This window comes from Macaca mulatta, chromosome 5, assembly GCF_049350105.2.
Source record: "Macaca mulatta isolate MMU2019108-1 chromosome 5, T2T-MMU8v2.0, whole genome shotgun sequence".
NCBI lineage: Eukaryota > Metazoa > Chordata > Mammalia > Primates > Cercopithecidae > Macaca > Macaca mulatta.
This window is the reverse complement of record NC_133410.1, coordinates 96308262-96328570: the sequence shown is the minus strand read 5'-3', so window position 1 is coordinate 96328570 and position 20309 is coordinate 96308262. Positions and strand designations below refer to the sequence as shown.

The following is a 20309-nucleotide window of genomic DNA, read 5'->3' as shown; positions in this document are numbered from 1 at the left end:
GCTCAGAACTCCAGCTCCAATTTGAATATTTGTTGAATAATATGGGGCCCCAAGAGGCGGCAGTGAGCAGGAACAAGACCGCGGCGGTAAACCAAAAGTTCGCTACTTTTGATCCTTCCAGTGCTTGAGCTCAGGAAACGGGCACACTTGGTGTTACTTTGCTTTCAGTTTTGATTTCCTTACATAGAGACAAATATTTACAAAACACCTCGCCTTTTTTGGACTACACGTAGATTACAGGAAAAACAGTAACTCATTTTGGTCTTAAGCAATGAAGGGATTGACAAGAAGCAAACAAAAAACTTGAGCATGCAATATAGTAAGTCCTATACGAAGCACAAACGAAATCACTTCCTACTCAGAAGACCACGGAAAGCGTTTAAGCCGTCTCAAACGCAGGAAAATACTTGGATGAGCAGGGATGGAGGGAGGTTGTGCTTCAGCATCTCATAGGGACGAGTACACTGGAGGAGCTGAAGACTCTTAGATGAATAATGAATAACTGCCTGCACTGTGGACTCTCCATTTCTTCTACCTAAAATCATGACAACATTGCCTCGTCTCATAAAGAGGTAGTCCAGACTGTATTACTAAATCGTCGTGTAATACAAACATGTTAATGCCTGGCACTAAAACGACAATGCTGGCAGGGAGGCCCAAGGCATCTCTATCAAGGGTTCTCAAAGTGTGTTTACTAGATTCTTGGGAGTCCCCAAGACCGTCTCAGAGGTCAGAACTATTTTTAGAATAACACAAAGACATTGTCTTTTCAGTGTGCTGACATTTGCACTGATGGTGCAAAAGCAATTATGGGGAAACTGCTGGCGCCTTCGCACTAATCAAAGCAGTGGCAGCAAATGAAACTAGTAGTCACTGCATTCTTCACTACCACACGTTAGGTTTTTTTCTTTTTAAGCCAGTTTCCTTTATGATTGTCTTTAATGAAGCAAGCAGTCAGAATTATTACTTTCATTAAATCTTGACCCTTGAGCATGGGTCTTTTTGATGTTCTTTGTGACAAAATGGAAGTACCCATGAAGCAGTCCACTGCACACTGAAGTACAATGGCTGTCTAGAAGAAAAGCACTTGTGTAATTGAGTTGCAAGCTGAGCTAGCTGTTTTTTCATGGACTACCATTTTTACTTGAACAATTCACAAACCGTAGTTATTCTGACTTGGGTATTTGGCAGACATTTTATTAAAAATGAACAAAGTTGAGCCTGTTTCTTTGAGGAAAACAATTGACAGTACTTATTGCCAATGATGAAATTTGAGCTTTCAAGCACGTTGGAAGACTTTTTACATCTGCCACATAATCTTGCCAGCTTCATTCACCAATACTTAAAAGACTTTCCTGATGAGATCAGGGTGACAGTGATCAAAGTTATATGAGAAGATCTGCCTTAGTTTCCAAATGACCAATGGTATAACAAAATCATACATGGGTAGGCCGGGTGCAGTGGCTCACGCCTGTAATCCCAGCACTTTGGGAGGCTAAGGCAGGCAGATCGCTTAAACTCAAGAGTTTGATACCAGAGCCTGGACAACATGGTGAGACCCCATTTCTATCAAAAACACAAAAAATTAGCTGGGCATGATGGTACCCATCTGTGATCCCAGAAACTTGGGCGGTAGAAGTTGCAATGAGCTGAGATTGTGCCACTGCACCCCAGCCTGGGTGACAGAGTGAGACTCCCTCTTAAAAACCAAAATCATGCATGGATGAAAGACACACTGAAAAAAAGTGCAAAGCGGACCAACTGATTTTAATGTATCAAAGGTTTAGTTTTATAAAAAAGCTCATTTCAGATTCCACAATGCAATTAACCTTTAAGAAACTACCACTTACGGAGGTTTGGTATAATATCAAAGAAGGTATTAAAAGTACTCATCCTCTTTCTGTGTGAAGTTGAATTTTCTTTATAGACTTCAACCAAAACAACATTGCAACAGATTGAATAGAGAATCAGTTTCAATCTGGTTGGGCATCCCAAATCTGAAAATCTGAAATTCAAAATGCTCCAAAATCCAAAACTTTTTGAGTACTGACATGACGCTCAAAGGAAATGCTCACTGGAACAAGAATATATACTGCAAATATTCCAAAATCAGAAAAAATCTGAAATCCAAAACAATTCTGGTCCCAAGCATTTTGGATAACCTGTATGAGAATCTAGCTGTCTTCTATTAAGCTAGACAGTAAAGAGATTTGCATGAATGTAAAATAATGCCATTCTTTCTCAATAATTTTTTTAATTTTGGAAAATCGGTTTTATAAAGGTTTTATTTAGGTCAATATATAGTGGCTTTTAAAAATAAATATTTTAAATACCTCAATTTTAATTTTTAATATAGTAAATAACAATATATAAAATGTACATATACAAAAGCTCTTTGGGTTTCAAAATAATTGAGGTGCAAAATTATTCCACATCATTTGCTAATACTTCCATGTCTCCACCTCTCCACACTCATCAAGTCTTCTTTTAATTAAAGGTGTTATACATTACAGCTATTCCATGTAACCTCTTAGCACCTAGATCAGTTTTAGCAAAATGTGGTCAAACCGCCTGGGGCATATGTTAAACACAGACTCCAGATCCTAGTTGCAGAACTACTGACATAGAATCCTTGTGGGGTGAGGTCCCAGGGATATGCATTTCAATAAATTCTACAGGTGATGCTTGTGGTCTGCTTATATTTGAAAACCATTTACCTAGATCATGCTTATTTAGAAAATAATTTTAAGAGGTTTTTGATTCAGTATTGATTTATAATCCTTGAATCATTTTAAGGACCATAATTGGCCAGCACTTATTTTCATTCGTAAGAAATCTGTATCAGACAACAAAATACATTTGTACACATATTTTCTTTTGCAATAGTAAAGTGGTAAGCCTTCAAGGAAACCAGGCAAAAGTCTACTCTCAAGAATTTTTTGGTGGCTGTTTTTCCCCATTTTTCTCTTGCTGTTTTATCTAGACCAACCATGATCTTTATGCTATAAACAAATTAGTATCAGACATAATTGCTGAAAAAAATATTTCATCATAGCACGTACTCATAAAATGTCCACTTAGCAAAGGTTAGAAATGTAACATTGATAATATTAAAATTATACTTTTTGAACTATGTTAATTGATCTGACAGCACATAAATTCGAGGAAATAGACCAGGCATGGTGGCTCATGCCTGTAATCCCAGCGCTTTGGGAGTGCAAGGTAAAAAGATTGCTTGAGGGCAGGAATTTGACACCAGCCTGGGCAACATAGCAAGTCCTTGTCTCTATTTAAAAACAATTTAAAAATTAGCTGGATATGTAGTTCTAGCTACTTGGGAGGCTGAGGCAAGAAGACTGCTTGAGCCCAGGAGTTCAAGGCTGCAGTGAGCTATGAGGGAACCACTGAACACCAGCCTAGATGACAGGGCAAGACCTAATCTCAAATAAATGAATAAATAAATGGAAAGTATTTTTTAATATAGCAAATATTTACCCCCAAAGACACATGGAATCAGTACCAGATTAGAATTACACCTGAGATTGCCTGGGATCTCAAAATGGTTTGTAATGTAAATTAATGGGAGTAATTTGAAACAAGTGGGATGATACTAGATTTATAATACATCTAAAATTACTAGGTATAGGAGAAATGGTTTGTGACTTGGATACTGTATATGGCTAAAAAAGCACCACAAAACAAACATGGGCATTATTATTTCCAAGTGTTTTGAAAACACCATTGTATCCAACCCACCATCTTGATCAGCAGTGAAACTGAACAAAAAGCCATTCTTAACCTTTGAGGGGCACAGTATTCTTTGGCTTTCTGATGAAATTTGAGGACACTAAAGCACAACCTTTGTTAAACTTCCATGCAGTTTGATTCCTCTGAAACCCATTTAGGAAGCACGTGAGGCTCTGTGGATTTCAGGTTAAGAATCTCTGGACCCAGTCCTGCCAATTTACCCTACAAATAAGGAGTAACATCGCCTGTTAATCTTTATTGCCCAGCTGGGCACGGTGGCTCATGCCTGTAATCCCAGCACTTTGGGAGACTGAAGTAAGCGGATCACTTGAGGTTAGGAGTTTGAGACCAGCCTGGCTAACATGGTGAAACCCTGTCTCAAGACTCCTGACATGCGCCTGCAGTCCCAGCTACTCAGGAGGCTGGAGCAGAAGAATTACTTGAACCTGGGAGGCAGAGGTTGCAGTGAGCCAAGATTGCACACACAGCACTCCAGCCTGGGCAACACAGTGAGACACCGTCTCAAAAAAAAAAAAAAAAAAAAACCCAAAAAGCAAAAACTTCATTGCCCTTTTAAAAACTTAAGAGTTGGCCAGGCCTGGTGGCTCACACCTATAATCCCAGCACTTGAGAGACTGAGGTGGGAGGATCATTTGAGGCCAGGAGTTGACGACCAGCCTGGGCAACATAGCAAGATCTCACCTCTACTAAAAAAATTTTTTGTAATTAGCTGGGCATGGTGGCTCACACCTGTAGTCCCAGCTACTCAGGAGGCTAAGGCAGGAGGATCACTTGGGCCCAGGAATTTGAGATTACAGTGAGCCACTTCACTCCAGCTTGGGCAACAGAGCAAGACTGTCTCTGAAAAAAAAAAAAAGAAAGAAAGAAAGAAAGAAAAAGAAAAGAAACAATTTAAACAGGTTGCCTTATTCAGAACTCTAAAATACCTCATTCAACATATGCATTTGTACCACAATGGTCATTCAACAATTATACTCTTTGTAGCATTTTTGGTCTAAAAGTTACATAGGTCAAATCCCCTAAGAACTGCTACTTCGTTTCAATGGAATGTTTAACCAGGACACTGCTAAAATCACTTTGCCAAAAGAAGGGTGCTCAAGGTTGTCACTGAAGATCTCAAATGAAGCAGACACAGGAAAAGGGAGGAGATAAAGGAGGAGAATAAAAACGGGCACTCCCCAGAAGGCAGACAGCAAGGAGGGCAGCAATAAGCACCACTGGAAATTAACTGGCTCTCCCTTCAGCTGTGACCTCAACACAAAGCAGTCCTCCTATCCTTATTTCATACTTTCCAGGTTCTCTGCCTTTATCTTTAAACTAGGGTTATCTGGAGATTCTCACGAACTAAGGGCAAAGAGGGTTTTAAGTAAATCTATTTCTAGATCCTTAATATCCAAATGTCCTCTTTCTTACAACCAGGATTCAGGCTCTCACTTCCCACTTGCTTTTCTCCACTTGAAACAGAAAAGCACGAGCCGGGTGCGGTGGCTAACGCCTGTAATCCCAGCACTTTGGGAGGCGAAGGCAGGTGGATCACAAGGTCAGGAGATCAAGACCATCCCGGCTAACACAGTGAAACCCCGTCTCTACTAAAAATACAAAAAAATTAGCCAGGCATAGTGGCGTGCGCCTGTAGTCCCAGCTACTTGGGAAGCTAAGGTAGGAAAATCACTTGAACCTGGGAGGTGGAGATTGCAGTGAGCTAAGATTGCACCACTGCACTCCAGCCTGGGCAATAGAGCAAGACTCCATCACAGAAAAAAAAAAAAAAAAGAAGTAGAAAAAGGAAAGCAGTCCTCTCATCCACCCCAAATAAATATTAAAATGGTGCATTGCTCCAGGTGTAAATACCTCCGAGACCCCCAAAGGAACAGTTCTCTGTAGAAGGAGAGTCCCCGAGGTTAAATCAATATTAATAGATAGATCCTCATTAAACATGTCCAGGTAACAAGCTTGTGACAATGTCCCCATGCCTGACTGTATACAAATTAGAATTATGAAATGAGATGGATAGGGCCATCAAAAGTTGGACTTTCTCTAATAAAGTAAATCTGATTCAACTGTTTGGTTCGAGAATAAAGATTTACAGTTTTTCAACATTCTTGTAGGAGGTATACAAGCAAAAACGTATAGAAATTACTGCTCAACTTTACCTCTTCACTCAATGTCTTTTTCTTTACCTGATTTGGTCTACAATTTTCCATATCTCCTCCTATTTGTGCATTAATAAAACATGCCCTTCCTTACCCTAATACCCTGATCAATCAGGGATATTAGCCTACAATATACCAATTACTTACTATCAGTCTACAAACAAGCTCAAGTTCCCCCACTTCCTCTGCAACACACACACAGAGTTTATTTTTTAATAAATGTTTTATTTTAGAATAACTTTAGATTTACAGAAAAGTTGCAAAGGATTATATACCCCCAGCCAGTTTCCTCACTGTTTACATCTTACACTACAACTGGTCACTTGCCAAAACTGAGAAATCAACATTAGTATGTTACTATAAACTAAACTTTAGATTTTATTTTGATTTTACCAGTTTTTCCATCAATGACATCTTTCTGGTCCAAGATGCAACTCAAGGTATCCTAAAACTGCATTACTTCTCAGTTTTTCCTTGTTTTTCATGACTGACAGTTTTAAGGAGTTTGGGCTGGCTATCCTGTCCTTTATCTGGTTTTGGCTGATGTTTTCCCTTCAAAGGAGGGAGACAATGAAGCAGACATAGGAAAAGGGGTGGCAATAGCTATACATATTTGAAATTCTTCTCTAAGAAAGATTTGCCTCTTCTCCATTTATTTATTCATTCAATTATGTATTTATATGAGCATGGTCTCACAGATATTTCCTTTGGACTTTGTGTCATAATCCACTACATGATTGATTTTGTTGTCAGATCATTCCAGCCTTGGCCACTAGGAGCCCCTTCAGGTTGGCTCCTTGCCCCATCCTTTTGTGTTTCGAGCACTTCTTCCTTTCTGTTACTACAGGATGCTCCAGGCTCATCATCTATTTTCCCTACCCGCGTCCCAGAACAAGCCATTTCTCCCAATACATTGGTTTCTTCCCCGTAAGCACTACCACCCAGTCTCCTTCTGCCATCACTACCAAGCTTCTTACACCAAGAGAAGTCGGCTCCCTTTGTGATGCCAGTGACCACCTCCCATAAAAGGCTCTCCGCAGACTTTGAGCAACTCAATCTTATTTTACAATTCTTTCTGCTCACACATCCAGGATCCAGGATAGAGCTCTAACAAACCTTACTTGTCTCTTCTCAATCTAAATGCTGTCTTGTACAGTATCATCAGTAACTCTCTAAATGTGTAACTCCGACCGAAATTTCTCTCTGTAACTCCAAGACTATTCTTTCCAGCTGCCCCAAAACAGTTTCCTGGGCATGAAAAGGCACTTGGGAGGTTGTCCAAAATAGAACATGTTCTTATTGTGTCTACACAATAAGATCCACCCCATCTGGATGCAGTTACAACAGATGCTGAGAGATACCTATCAATGAGCCTTAGCTGCTTCTAGGGTAAGGGGTGGTTTCTCCATACAGGAAGACGACAATATCTCCTTCACCAAAGAAGGGATTAGAAAAGACTAGGGGAAAAGTGTGTTTAGTTAGTTCCTTCCTTGGGAACAAAAGCAGAAGGCAGAATTCAAAGAGAGCGTCCTATGAGCAGATCAGGAGGGACTTGGCTAACACAAAACTAAAACATTGTATATTTTATCGTGTGTGTTTTAACTGTGAAGATCAGCAATAAACCCCTTAAAATAAGATCAGCCTCATTAATAATTTGTTGAATAGCACACATCAGTGAGTGTGAAGGAGTAGCGATGCCTTTCAAAAGGAAAGGGAAACAGGGAAGAGAAAGAGACAGCCTTAGAAATGGCCCGAGGCCAGACCAGGCCAGAATTAATCTGAATGGCCCCAATTCCAACCCACTCCTTTCCTCCTGGCCCTTCATTTATGCACCCATCACCAATCATCCAAACTAGAGATCGTTTTCCTGGCTTGTTTTCCACACGTATTGCTACCAAAATCCCGAGATTTCTTGGGATAGTGAAAGTAGAGGGATGGGAGTGGGAAGAGCTCACTTTAGATACTTCTCTTTATTTCTGAATTTCTAACACTGATCTCTAATTCCTCCCACCACCACTACCACCCCCTCCACTGAATAAGCTTTCACCTTCTTGCTTTACAAAAAATACTTAATGACAAGGAAGACATTCATAATATTAGAGTTTTCTGATTAATAAAAAAGCAGGTACAAAATAAAATAATTTTTAAAAGGAAAAAAAGCAGGTACAATACAGTATGATGCTTAGTATCCCACCTCGTCAAAATTGAATGAAATATGTGTATTCAAAAGATTGACACGGCCTCTGTAGCAAAATGCTAGCAGTAGGTATCTCTGAATGGAACAATCAGATGACTTATTTTCTTCTGGGCATTTAAAAATTGTCTAAATGTTATAAAATGAACACACACCTTTTCTGTAGTCACAAAAGAAAAACAGAATCACAATTGTTGTAAAAACAAAACAACTATAATCAAGTCTTAGCTCCAGGAAGGAGATAAGGGTCATCTAATCCACTTCCCCATGCAAGAAGGCTCTTTCTCTAGCGAGACTAGCTTGTTTGCATGTCTCCAGGGACATCTGTTGTCATTACAAGCAGCTCCTTCCACAGCAGGCCAATGATAAGGATTAGAAACTTCTATCTCCCATGAAGCTAAAATTGGCTTCTCTAGAGTCCTGTTCCATTAGTTCTACTTCTGCCCTCTTGATACTAACATAGTTGTCCACTCAGCTTTCTTGTTTTTTGTCTTTTGTTTTTTTGTTTTGTTTTGTTTTGAGATGGAGTTTTGCTCTTATTGCCTAGGCTGGAGTGCAATGGCGCAATCTCAGCTGACTGCAATCTCCGCCTCCTGGGTTCAAGCAATTCTCCTGCCTCAGCCTCCTTAGTAGCTGTGACTACAGGCATGTGCCACCCACACCTGGCAAATTTTCTGTATTTTTAGTAGAGACGAGGTTTCTCCATGTTGGCCAGGCTGGTCTCGAACTCTTGACCTCAGCCTCGGCATCCCAAAGTGTTGGGATTACAGGCGTGAGCCACCACGCCCAGCCTCACTCAGCTTCTTATGCCTACTGTTTGATGGTATATCTTTTTCTATCCTTTCCTTTTCTCTTAAGTATGCTTCTTATTTTTTTTTTTTTTTTGAGACGGAGTCTCGCTTTGTCACCCAGGCTGGAGTGCAGTGGCGCAATGCTGGCTCACTGCAAGCTCCACCCTCTGGGTTCACGCCATTCTCCTGCCTCAGCCTCCTGAGTAGCTGGGACTACAGGCGCCTGCCATCACGCCCAGCTTATTTTTCGTATTTTTAGTAGAGACGGAGTTTCACCGCGTTAGCCAGGATGGTCTCAATCTCCTGACCTTATGATCCACCCGCCTCAGCCTCCCAAAGCGCTGGGATTACAGGTGTGAGTCACTGCGCCTGACCCAAGTATGCATTTTTAAATATTTAGAATGCATGTGCCTTAGTCCATTTCCTGCTACCTATAACAGAATACCTGAAACTGGGTAATTTATTTTAAAAAGGAATTTATTCCTTAGAGTTATGGAGGCTGGGAAGTCCACAGTTAAGGGGCCACACCTGATGAAAGCCTTCTTGCTGGTGGGGACTCTAGAGTCCCAAAGTGACACAGGGTATCACATGGTGAGGGAGCTGAGCATGCAAACGTGCTACTGTAGGTCTCTCTTCCTCTTATAAAGCTACCAGTTCAGGCCAGGCTCGGTGGCTCACACCTGTAATCCCAGCACTTTGGGAGGCCGAGGCGGGTGGATCACCTGAGGTCAGGAGTTCGAGACAAGTCTGACATGGTAAAACCCCATCTCTACTAAAAATACCAAAATTAGCCCGGCATGGTGGTGGGCAACTGTAATCCCAGCTACTTGGGAGACTGAGGCAGGAGAATCACTTGAACCTGGGAGGCATGGTTTGCAGTGAGCTGAGATTGTGCCACTGCACTCCAGCCTGGGCGACACAGCAAGACTCCCACTCAAAAAAAAAAAAAAAAAGCCACCAGTTCTCCTCCCATGGTAGCCCATAAACTCATTAATCTTGAATGAATTCATCCATGAGGGCAGAGCCTTCATGATCCAATCACCTCTTAAAGGCTCCACCTTTCAATATTGTCACATTGGGTTTAAGTTTCAACATAAATTTTTGTGGGTTTTTTTTTTTTTTTTTTGAGAAAAGGTCTCATTCTGTTGCCCAGGCTGAAGTGCAGTGGTGCAATCTCAGTTCACTGCAGCCTCAGTCTCCAGGGCTCAAGCAATCCTCCTACCTCAGCCTCCTCAGTAGCTGGGGCTACAGGCACACGACACCACACCTGACTAATTTTTTGTAAAGACTGGTTTTTACCATGTTGCCTAAGCGCATCTCAAACTCCTAGACTCAGGTGATCCACCTGCCTTGGCCTCCCAAAGTGCTGCGATTACAGGTGTGAGCCACCACGCCTGGCCTAGAGACAGTTCCTTACAGGATATCTAACACCATTCCCAATTCGGACCAACTTCAGTAGCCTTATCATTCACCAAACCTCCCTCTGTCTCCTCCCCACCCCTTTCCCATGAACACCCTCCAGCCCCACACTTCTCTAATGCCATCAACCTTTTGCAGAGAGTATTTTCTCTTCATTAGAATGCCCCTTTCCCCCTTCTCCAGCTGAAGAACCCCTACTATTATCCAAATCCTAACAAATGCAGCTCTTCTCAGAAGCCTTCTCTGATAGCTTATCCTTCACTCTACCCAACACAAGCTCCTAGTTCTCATGCATATCAAGTCATGAGGTTGGATGGGATCAAGGGGAGTGTTTGCTTGTTTGAGCGGAAAGGCAGCCAAAAAAAAAAATGCAGCCAAAAGGTAATTTCTGAAACACAGAACTGTGAAGAACTCTGTTGCAGCTGGTAAGATTCCCTCTTACACATGTGTTTGCAGGTGAGATCTGCCCCCAGATTGCACAATCTGGGGTTCTCTCATTACACAATCAGTGGACTCTGATCCAGATTCACAAATGGAGCAAGTGAGGATCAGTGAACAATTTCCAACATTTAAAAAAATCCAAAGGAAACCACATATCTGACCATGAGAAGTGTGTGAAGGACTCCGCTCTGGGCCTTCCTGGAGCTTATGCCAACTCAGTGTGCTAGCACCAGTGAGCCCCACACTGATGAGGAAGTCTAATTAGCAACTTCGTGTGTTTTGATTAATTCAAGTAAGAAAACAAATGCTTGTTTAAATATAGTTTATTTAGTAGGGGGACTCTTTTTTAGTGCCTTCAGGCAATTTAGTGTGCAGTTGAGTTAGAACCTGTGTTTTAGTGTCTTGTCACTTAAAGTGACGCTGCAGAGCAGCAGCTCTAACAGGAGAGGCCTATGAGAAATGCGGCCTTAGGTTCCATCCCAGTTTTCTGAATCAGAATCTGGTTGGTTTGTTTGTTTGTTTTGATAAGACAGAATCTTGCTCTGTCTCCCAGGCCAGAGGGCACAATCTCAGCCCACTGCAACCTCTGCCTCCCGGGTTCACATGATTCTCCTGCCTCAGCCTCCCGAGTAGCTGGGATTACAGGCACACACCACCACGTCCAGCTAATTTTTTTTTTGTATTTTTAGTAGAGATAGGGTTTCACTATATTGGCCAGGCTGGGTTTCGAACTCCTGACCTCATAATCCACCTGCCTCAGCCTCCCAAAGTGCTGGGATTACAGGAGTGAGCCACTGCGCCTGGCCCAGAATCTGCATTTTAAAAAATTTCCAAGGTGATTCATACACTCATTGAACTCTGAGAAGCACTGCACTATAAAATCTATGACGTTTAGGAATTCCATAAACTCTAAAAGACCAGTGTCCAAAATTACTACCATTATTCAGTTTGAAACAGTCTCAGAACAGTATTGTGGCATAGTCATCTATGAGTTAGGGGCTTTTCCTGCCCTTGAAACAATCCCTAAATTTTTCTGAACACATATAAGGAAAGGGGAAGGATTTAAGAACTGGAAATTAAGAGATATTCCTCAATCTCTGCAGTGATGTTTTCCTCTTTTGTGGGAGAAAAAACTACATATATAGGCAAGCCACAAAGATCAGTAAATTGCAGCTTGTAAGTTATACTAAGATCTGGTCTCCTCGAACGTAAGAGAGGTTACATCAACTACTGGCATTTTCTGTAATACCTAGCCTGTCATAAATGTGCTGTTTTTATTCCTAGCAAACATTTGAATCCAAACAATTCAAAACCAAATTGGAGGTATGGATTTTACCTTCCATCTGAGGACTGAGGCTGTCCTTCAAAAAGTCAGGGGAGTTTTATTTGAGTCTTATTGGTTGTGGACTCTGTTTCCTACCTAGGTCACATGCAAAACAGGAAGATTAAAACTAAATCAAATCGGCTGGGCGCGGTGGCTCACACCTGTAATCCCAGCACTTTAGGAGGCCGAGGCAGGCGGATCACGAGGTCAGGAGATCGAGACCATCCTGGCTAATACGGTGAAACCTCATCTCTACTAAAAATGCAAAAAATTATCCCAGAGTGGTGGTGGGCGCCCGTAGTCCCAGCTACTCAATGGCTGAGGCAGGAGAATGGCGTGAACCCAGGGGGAAGAGCTTGCAGTGAGCCAAGATCACACCACTGCACTCCAGCCTGGGCAACAAAGTGAGACTCTGTCTCCAAAAAAAAAAAACTAAATCAAATAAACATTTATTGAGCATTTATTATGTCTAAAGCCCATGCAACCCTATAGGAAAGCATGTTTTTTAAAAACTCTTTGTCTTCTGAGAACTTACTCAAAGAAAGGGCTATTCCATTTTCTAAATCCTAAATGTCTTGAAATTACAATGAATCTAGAGAACAAAAAGTTGATTAATAACCAATTACACATATTTTCATGATTAAGGACCTATATGTTATTGAGCTGATTAAATCTTGTCATTTTAAACATCATGTTTAAGAATTCATTTAAGAAAATTACAGAAGTTGAGGCAATAGAGTTTTTGAGGTTTACAGTATTTCCTATGTTCTCAGAAAGGAGGGGGTCTTCCCTTGCTAATCCAATTAGAACTTTGTGAAGGTCAGAACTCTCAGCTGGCAACTCTGCTCCCAACTGACAAACTTGTTAGTGCCCTTACAAGTCACTGACACCTCAAAGCTGGCCAGCTTCAGGCCTTACAACGCTTAACAACTTAGTGGGTCCCTACACTGTCACTTGAGAATTCACATAAAGATGCCTTTCTTCCCAATATGATCATGTTCCCTCAGTACACGTGGTTGAGACGCTTAGTAACAATCTTAGATACCACAGTCCAGCAAAATGGCAAGGAAGGTGTTAGGAATTAATTTTGTAAGTAATATGAATTTACTGAGCATGCACAATATTCCTGGCTCTAAGTGCTTCCCCTATATTAAATTAATTCCAGGCATAAGCCTTTAAGCCAAGTACAATATCACCATCCTTGCTTCAGAGAGAAGAAAAATGAGGCCCTCAGAAAATGGGCAATTTTCTCAGTCATGCAAACTGGTAAGTGGTGGGACTGAGATATAAGCCTGCACTTGAGAGTCCCTAATCTTCATCACTATGCTGCAGTCTCTCTTGATAAGCTATTGTTACACTCTTGAGGAAGCAGTCATAGAATCCTATGACATTTTACAAGCCTTTGGAAAATCGCTTTTCCTGATATCTAGATATGTTTCAGCACAGCACTCCCAAATTTGATGTTACTTTCGAGCTCAGCTAGGCGGCTTCTGCAAAAGGTAAATAGTAATGTATTATCATGGTTGGTTTGCTTTTCTCGAGAAGTGTCTGAGGGCTGAAAGAAAATTCAATACGTAGGACCAAAGCATCTACCATATTTCAATAATGGAAAAGAAAAGGATGTAAAAAAAAAAAAAAAAAAGCAATTTGAAGTAAACATGAAAACCCAGTCCTGTTGGATTAATTTGTTGATTTATTTTCCAGATGTTTCAGGTACCATAAACACTGAAGTCTCTGTAGTGATGAGCAAACCACATTAAAGATGTAGTTAAGGGATGTCCACTACACTCACATCCTTTAGAAAAAAACAGTAGTAAAAAATTTCAGAGCTGAGAGTTAATGTTCCGAGTCTTAGGGGTAGTAGCCACAATTATGGAGGCGGGTATCCTCTAGGACAATCATTTTCATTTTGTGACTATAAAGTGATTTTAAAAGAACCTGAGTCAAAACAATTTCAACAGTATTTTTCTCTTTTGTACACAAATATATAGCTGCAGAAGGCTATATATGTTATGTTGGTTACATATTTCTTTTTTTTGTTTTTTGGAGACAGAGTCTTGCTCTGTTACCCAGGTTGGAGTGCAGTGGTGCCATCTCCACTCACTGCAAGCTCGCAAGCTCCGCCTCCCAGGTTCACGCCATTCTCCTGTCTCAGCCTCCTGAGTAGCTGGGACTACAGGCGCCTGCCACCACACACGGCTAATTTTTGTATTTTTAGTAGAGACAGGGTTTCACCATGTTAGCCAGAATGGTCTCCATCTCCTGACCTCGTGATCCGCCTGCCTTGGCCTCCCAAAGTGCTGGGACTACAGGCATGAGCCACCACGCCCAGCCTTTTTTTTTTTTTTTTTTTTGAGATGGAGTCTTGCTCTGTCACCCAGGCTGGAGTGCAATGGCATGATCTCGGCTCACTGCAACCTCCACCTGGGTTCAAGTAATTCTCCTGCCTCAGCCTCCTGAGTAGCTGGGATTACAGGCGCCCACCACCACGCCCAACTAATTTTTGTATTTTTAGTAGAGACAAGGTTTCACTATGTTGGCCAAGCTGGTCTCGAACTCCTGACTTCAGATGATCTGCCCACCTCGGTCTCCCAAAGTGCTGGATCACAGGCATAAGCTACCGCACCCAGCCTAGGTTACATATTTCTAACAAGCTCAAATAAGCAGATCACAGCTGAGGGAACAAAACAAAATAATAAATAAACAAATATTTTCCACCTAAACAGTTTTCTCAGTACTCATGCATTTATTCTCAGAGTCGAATCAAGTTCCTGGGAAACACCATTTGGGGCAGCCTCACATTGCCTACATGTAATATTTAAGCTCTGTTTTTTTGATAAACCTTGATGACAGCAATTTCATATTACCCAAGTTGCCATTTACAAGATACTCCTTTCACTCCCATTCTTGCTGGCCACTAGTGGCTAGCAGTGTTGCTCATGAATGGCACCCCCTCTGAAACAACACTTGGGGTGCTCCAGGGATTCAAGAAGTTAGGTTCCCCTCTGGTGTGCAGCTCTCCAGAGATTAGTCTTGAGGCCTTACATTTTCTTCCCACCACTTTGATATCAACAGCTGACCAAAGCTTTTTGGATATTACCAAAGAGAGGGCCAGTGGTTCCTCCTGAAGGCATCTTGCTCTGTCTCCCACAGGTTAGGCAGTTTTTTTTTTGTTTTGTTTTGTTTTTTTAATAGGGACAAGGTCTCACTATACTTCCCAGACTGGTCTCGAACTCCTGGCTTCAAGCAATTCTGCCCAGGCCTCCCAAAGTGCTGGAATTACAGGTATAAGCCACCCCACCTGGCCAGTTTCACAGTCTTTTATTATTATTATTATCATTATTATACTTTAAGTTCTGGGATACATGTGCAGAACGTGCAGGTTACATAGGTATACACGTGCTAAGGTTGTCTGCTGCACCCATCGACCTGTCATCTACATTAGGTACTTCTCCTAATGCTATCCCTCCCCTAGTTCCCCACCCCTCGACAGGCCCCAGTGTGTGATGTTCCCCTCCCTGTGTCCATGTGTTCTCATTGTTTAATTGCCACTTAGGAGTGAGAACATGTGGTGTTTCGTTCTCTGTCCTTGCAATAGTTTGCTGAGAATGATAGTTTCCAGCTTCATCCATGTCCCTGCAAAGGACATGAACTGATCCTTTTTTATGTCTGCATAGTATTCCACAGTATATATGTGCCACATTTTCTTTATCCAGTCTATCATTGATAGGCATTTGCGTTGGTTCCAAGTCTTTGCTATTGTGAATAGTGCTGCAATATGCATATGTGTGCATGTGTCTTTATAGCAGAATTATTTATAATCCTTTAGGTATATACCCAGTAATGGGATTGCTAGGTCAAATGATATTTCTGGTTCTAGATCCTTGAGGAATCACCACACTGTCTTCCACAATGGTTGAACTAATTTACACTCCCATCAACAGTGTAAAAGCATTCCCATTTCTCCACATCCTCTTCAGCATCTGTTGTTTCCTGACTTTTTAATGATCACCATTCTAACTGGCAGGAGATGGTATCTCATTGTGGTTTTGATTTGCATTTCTCTAATGACCAGTGATGAGCTGTTTTTCATATGTTTGTTGGCTGCATAAATGTCTTCTTTTGAGAAGTGTCTGTTCATATCCTTCACCCACTTTTGGATGGGGTTGTTTTTTTCTTGTAAATTTGTTAAAGTTCCTTGTAGATTCTGGATATTAGTCCTTTGTCAGATGGATAGATTGCAAAAATTTTCTCCTATTCTGTAGGTTGCCTGTTCACTCTGATGATAGTTTCTTTTGCTGTGCAGAAGCTCTTTAGTTTAATTAGATACCATTTGTCAATTTTGGCTTTTGTTGCCATTGCTTTTGGTGTTTTAGTCATTAAATCTTTGCCCATGCCTATGTCCTGAATGGTATTGCCTAGGTTTTCTTCTAGGGTTTTTATGGTTTTAGGTCTTACGTTTAAGTCTTTAATCCATCTTGAGTTAATTTTTGTATAAGGTGTAAGGAAGGGGTCCAGTTTCAGTTTTCTGCATATGGCTAGCCAGTTTTCCCAACACCATTTATTAAATAGGGAATTCTTTCCTCGTTGCTTGTTTTTGTCAGGTTTGTCAAATGGTTGTAGATGTGTGGCGTTACTTCTGAGGCCTCTGTTCTGTTCCATTGGTCTATATATCTGTTTTAGTACCAGAATCATGCTGTTTTGGTTACTGTAGCCTTGTAGTCTAGTTTGAAGTCAGCATGATGCCTCAGCTTTGTTGTTTTTGCTTAGGATTGTCTTGGTTATATAGGCTCTTTTTTGGTTCCAAATGAAATTTAAAGTAGTTTTTTCTAATTCTATGAAGAGTCAATGGTAGCTTGATAGGGACAGCACTGAATCTATAAATTACTTTGGGCAGCATGGCCATTTTCACGATATTGATTATTCCTATCCATGAGCATGGAATGTTTTTCCATTTGTTTGTGTCCTCTCTTATTTCCTTGAGCAGTGTTTTTAATTATCCTTGAAGAGGTCCTTCACATCCCTTATAAGTTGTATTCCTAGGTACAGTTTCACAGTCTTAAAAAGGTCCTATGGATAGGCAAATATCACATGTTTTTACTCAGATGTGGTAGCTAAAACAACAAGTTGATCTCATGAAGTAGAGAACCATATGATGGTGACCAGAGGCTGGGAGGCAGGGTATGGAGAGAGGTTGTTTAATGGTTAAAAACATACAGTCAGATGAAAAGAACAGGTTCTAGTGTTTGATAGCACAGTAGGGTGACTATAGTTAACAATAATTTATATAATGAATATATATTTATATAATAAATATATATCATTTATATAATCTATTATTTATTTATATAATTTATTATGTAAATAATTTATATAATAAAAATATATAATATATATAATACATAATAAAAAAATCTCAAAGCAGTTGTAAGAGGTTTGAAATGTTCCCAGCACAAATGATAAATGTTTTAAGTGATGAATATCCTATTTGCCCTGATTTGATCATTACACATTATATACATATATCTAATGTTGTACCCCCGTAAGTATGTACAATTATTATATATCCAAAAAAAAAGAACTACTGAACTAGAAACTCTGGGGTTGGAGGGTGGGCGGGAATAACATGACCCCAGCTTATAACGGGATTTTTTTTTTTTTTGAATCTCATTTTGTCCCCCATGCTGAAGTGCAGTGGCACAATCTCAGCTCACTGCAATCTCCACCTCCTGGGCTCAGGCGATCCTCCTGTATCAGCCTCTCGAGTAGCTGGGACTACAAGCATGTGCCACCATGCCCAGCTAATTTTTGTATTTTTAGCACAGATGGGGTTTCACTATGTTGGCCAGGCTGGTCTCGAACTCTTGGCCTCAAATAATCCACCCGCCTCGGCCTCCCAAGTACTGGGATTACAGCCGTGAGCACTGCGCCCGGCCAGACTGAATTATTTTTAAAACACAAATAATAACTTGCAAAAAGGGGGTGGTGTGCTAAATCATTACTACTCTCTGGTGGTCATTTGCTTCTGGTTTCCACATGGGTATTAATCAGTTATCACCTACTGAAGAATTTGGACTTCCACACGGAGGGTTGGCTCTCCACCAAGTCTAACTCATCCCAGTCTACAAATTCTTGGTTGTCAAGACCTTAAATGACCCCTGACTCAAGGCCCAGAGCTGTTATGTTCAGATCCTGCTCAGGAGGGGGCAAATGGTCAGGAAGAGGGTAGAGAGCACCTTCCTAGGGTCAATCAGGCCATCCAGCCTGAGCCCTAAAGTTCCTGCCCCCAGAGGTAGATGCATTAAATAAAGTCTTATCAACAAGCAACACTATTGCATATACATTATAATAATAAGATTCTGAGAAGGAAATCAAGAGGGAGTGGCTATTATATAGCGGCTAGAGCAGAGCACAGAGAAAGCGGCAAAGACATTTAATCCTCTTCCTTATTTTACAGATAAGAAATTCAAGATAAGGGTTTTCAGTTTTAAATAAGCTTGAAGATGAGGATTTAAGGCAAGAGAATCGCTTGATGCCAGCAGTTTGAGACCAGCCCGAGCAACACAGCAAGATCCCCATCTCTACAAACAATAATATGAAATTAGCCAGGTATGGTGGTGTGTACCTGTAGTACCAGCTACTCAGGAAACTGAGGCTGGAGGATCATTTGTACCCAGTGAGCCATGCTCATACCACTGCACTCTAGCCTGGGCGACAGAGACCCTGTCTTTAAAAAATGATGATGATTTCAAAAATAATAACAATAACCACAATACTACTATGCTATCTAAAATGTTTCCTTTAGTATTACTTAATATTAACGTAATATTAATACATTTTCTCTTAATAGCATCAAATATCTAATTAGTCTTCCAATTTAATTAGTGTGTTCAGATCCAAACAGGATCCTTTTATTAAAGGGTTGCTATGTCTCTTAGGCTTCTTTATATAATCTATATTCTTTTTTGTTTATGAGATTTATTTGTTGGGGAAAAAACAATTTTCTCACATTATGAATTTTGCTGACAGCATCCAAGAAGAATCCTTTAACATGTTTCTCAGTCTAATGCATGTTGTATACACTGGCTTGGTCAGGAGGCACAATAGTTATCTGTTTTTTAAAAATTCTTAACTTTAAATAACGGATTCAGTGCCAGGCACGGTGGCTCATGCCTGTAACCCGCACTTTGGGAGGCCAAGGCAGGTGGATCACCTGCAGTCAGGAGTTCAAGACCAGCCTGGCCAACATGGTGAAACCCCGTCTCTACTAAAAATACAAAAATTAGCTGGGTGTGGTGGCAGGCGCCTGTACTCCCAGATCCTTGGGAGGCCAAGGCACAAGAATCGCTTGAACCCAGGAGGTAGAGGTTGCAGTGAGCCAAGATCATTCCACTGCACTCCAGCCTGGGCAACAGAGTGAGACTCGGTCTCACATAAAATTAAATTAAATTAAGTTACATTTTTAAAAAAAGATTCGGGTATTAGCCACTTTAAGACATCCTATTATAAAGTTTCTCACCAACTCTTCACCTAATAGTATTATCAATTACTGGTAATCTTTGCTTATTCAGAGACAGGATGCAAAATGATAATGTTATCACTTTTTATTAGCTATTTTTTTCTGTAAATAATTTTTTCTCTATCATTTAATTAGTTACACTGAGTTACAGTTTATTCAAAAAACTAGAATAAACGGTTGATTCTTTTTTCATTTTTTTAAAATTATGAATTTGTTCTCTGCCATTTTCCAAAAGTAACTACTGGATTTTGCTGTTTAGTATCATCTTATTTTAATTTTTATTTTTATTTATTTATTTATTTATTTATTGAGATGGAGTTTTGCTATTTATTGATTGATTGATTGAGATGGAGTTTTGCTCTTTTCACACAGGCTGGAATGCAATGACGTGATCTGGGTTCACTGCAATCTCCGCCTCCAGGGTTCAAGCAATTCTCCTGCCTCAGCCTCCCAAGGAGTTGGGATTACAGGCGCCTGCCAGCATGTCGAACGAAATTTTTTTTTTTTTGAGACAGTGTCTCACTGTTGTTGGCCTGGGCTGGAGTGCAATGGCACAATCTTGGCTCACTACAACTTCTGCCTCCCAGATTCCAGGAATTCTCCTGCCTCAGCCTCCCGAGTAGCTGAGATTATAGGTGCCTGCTACAACACCCAGCTAATTTTTGTATTTTTAGTAGAGACGGGGTTTCACCATGTTGGT

The 20309-nt window shown here is 40.8% G+C and overlaps 1 protein-coding gene across 6 annotated transcripts in view; it reads right to left on the bottom strand.

The window, feature by feature from the left end:
* The window catches only part of AFF1 (ALF transcription elongation factor 1), a 204172-nt gene that overhangs the window by 134939 nt on the left and 48924 nt on the right, over positions 1-20309 (bottom strand). The window lies entirely within an intron of this gene.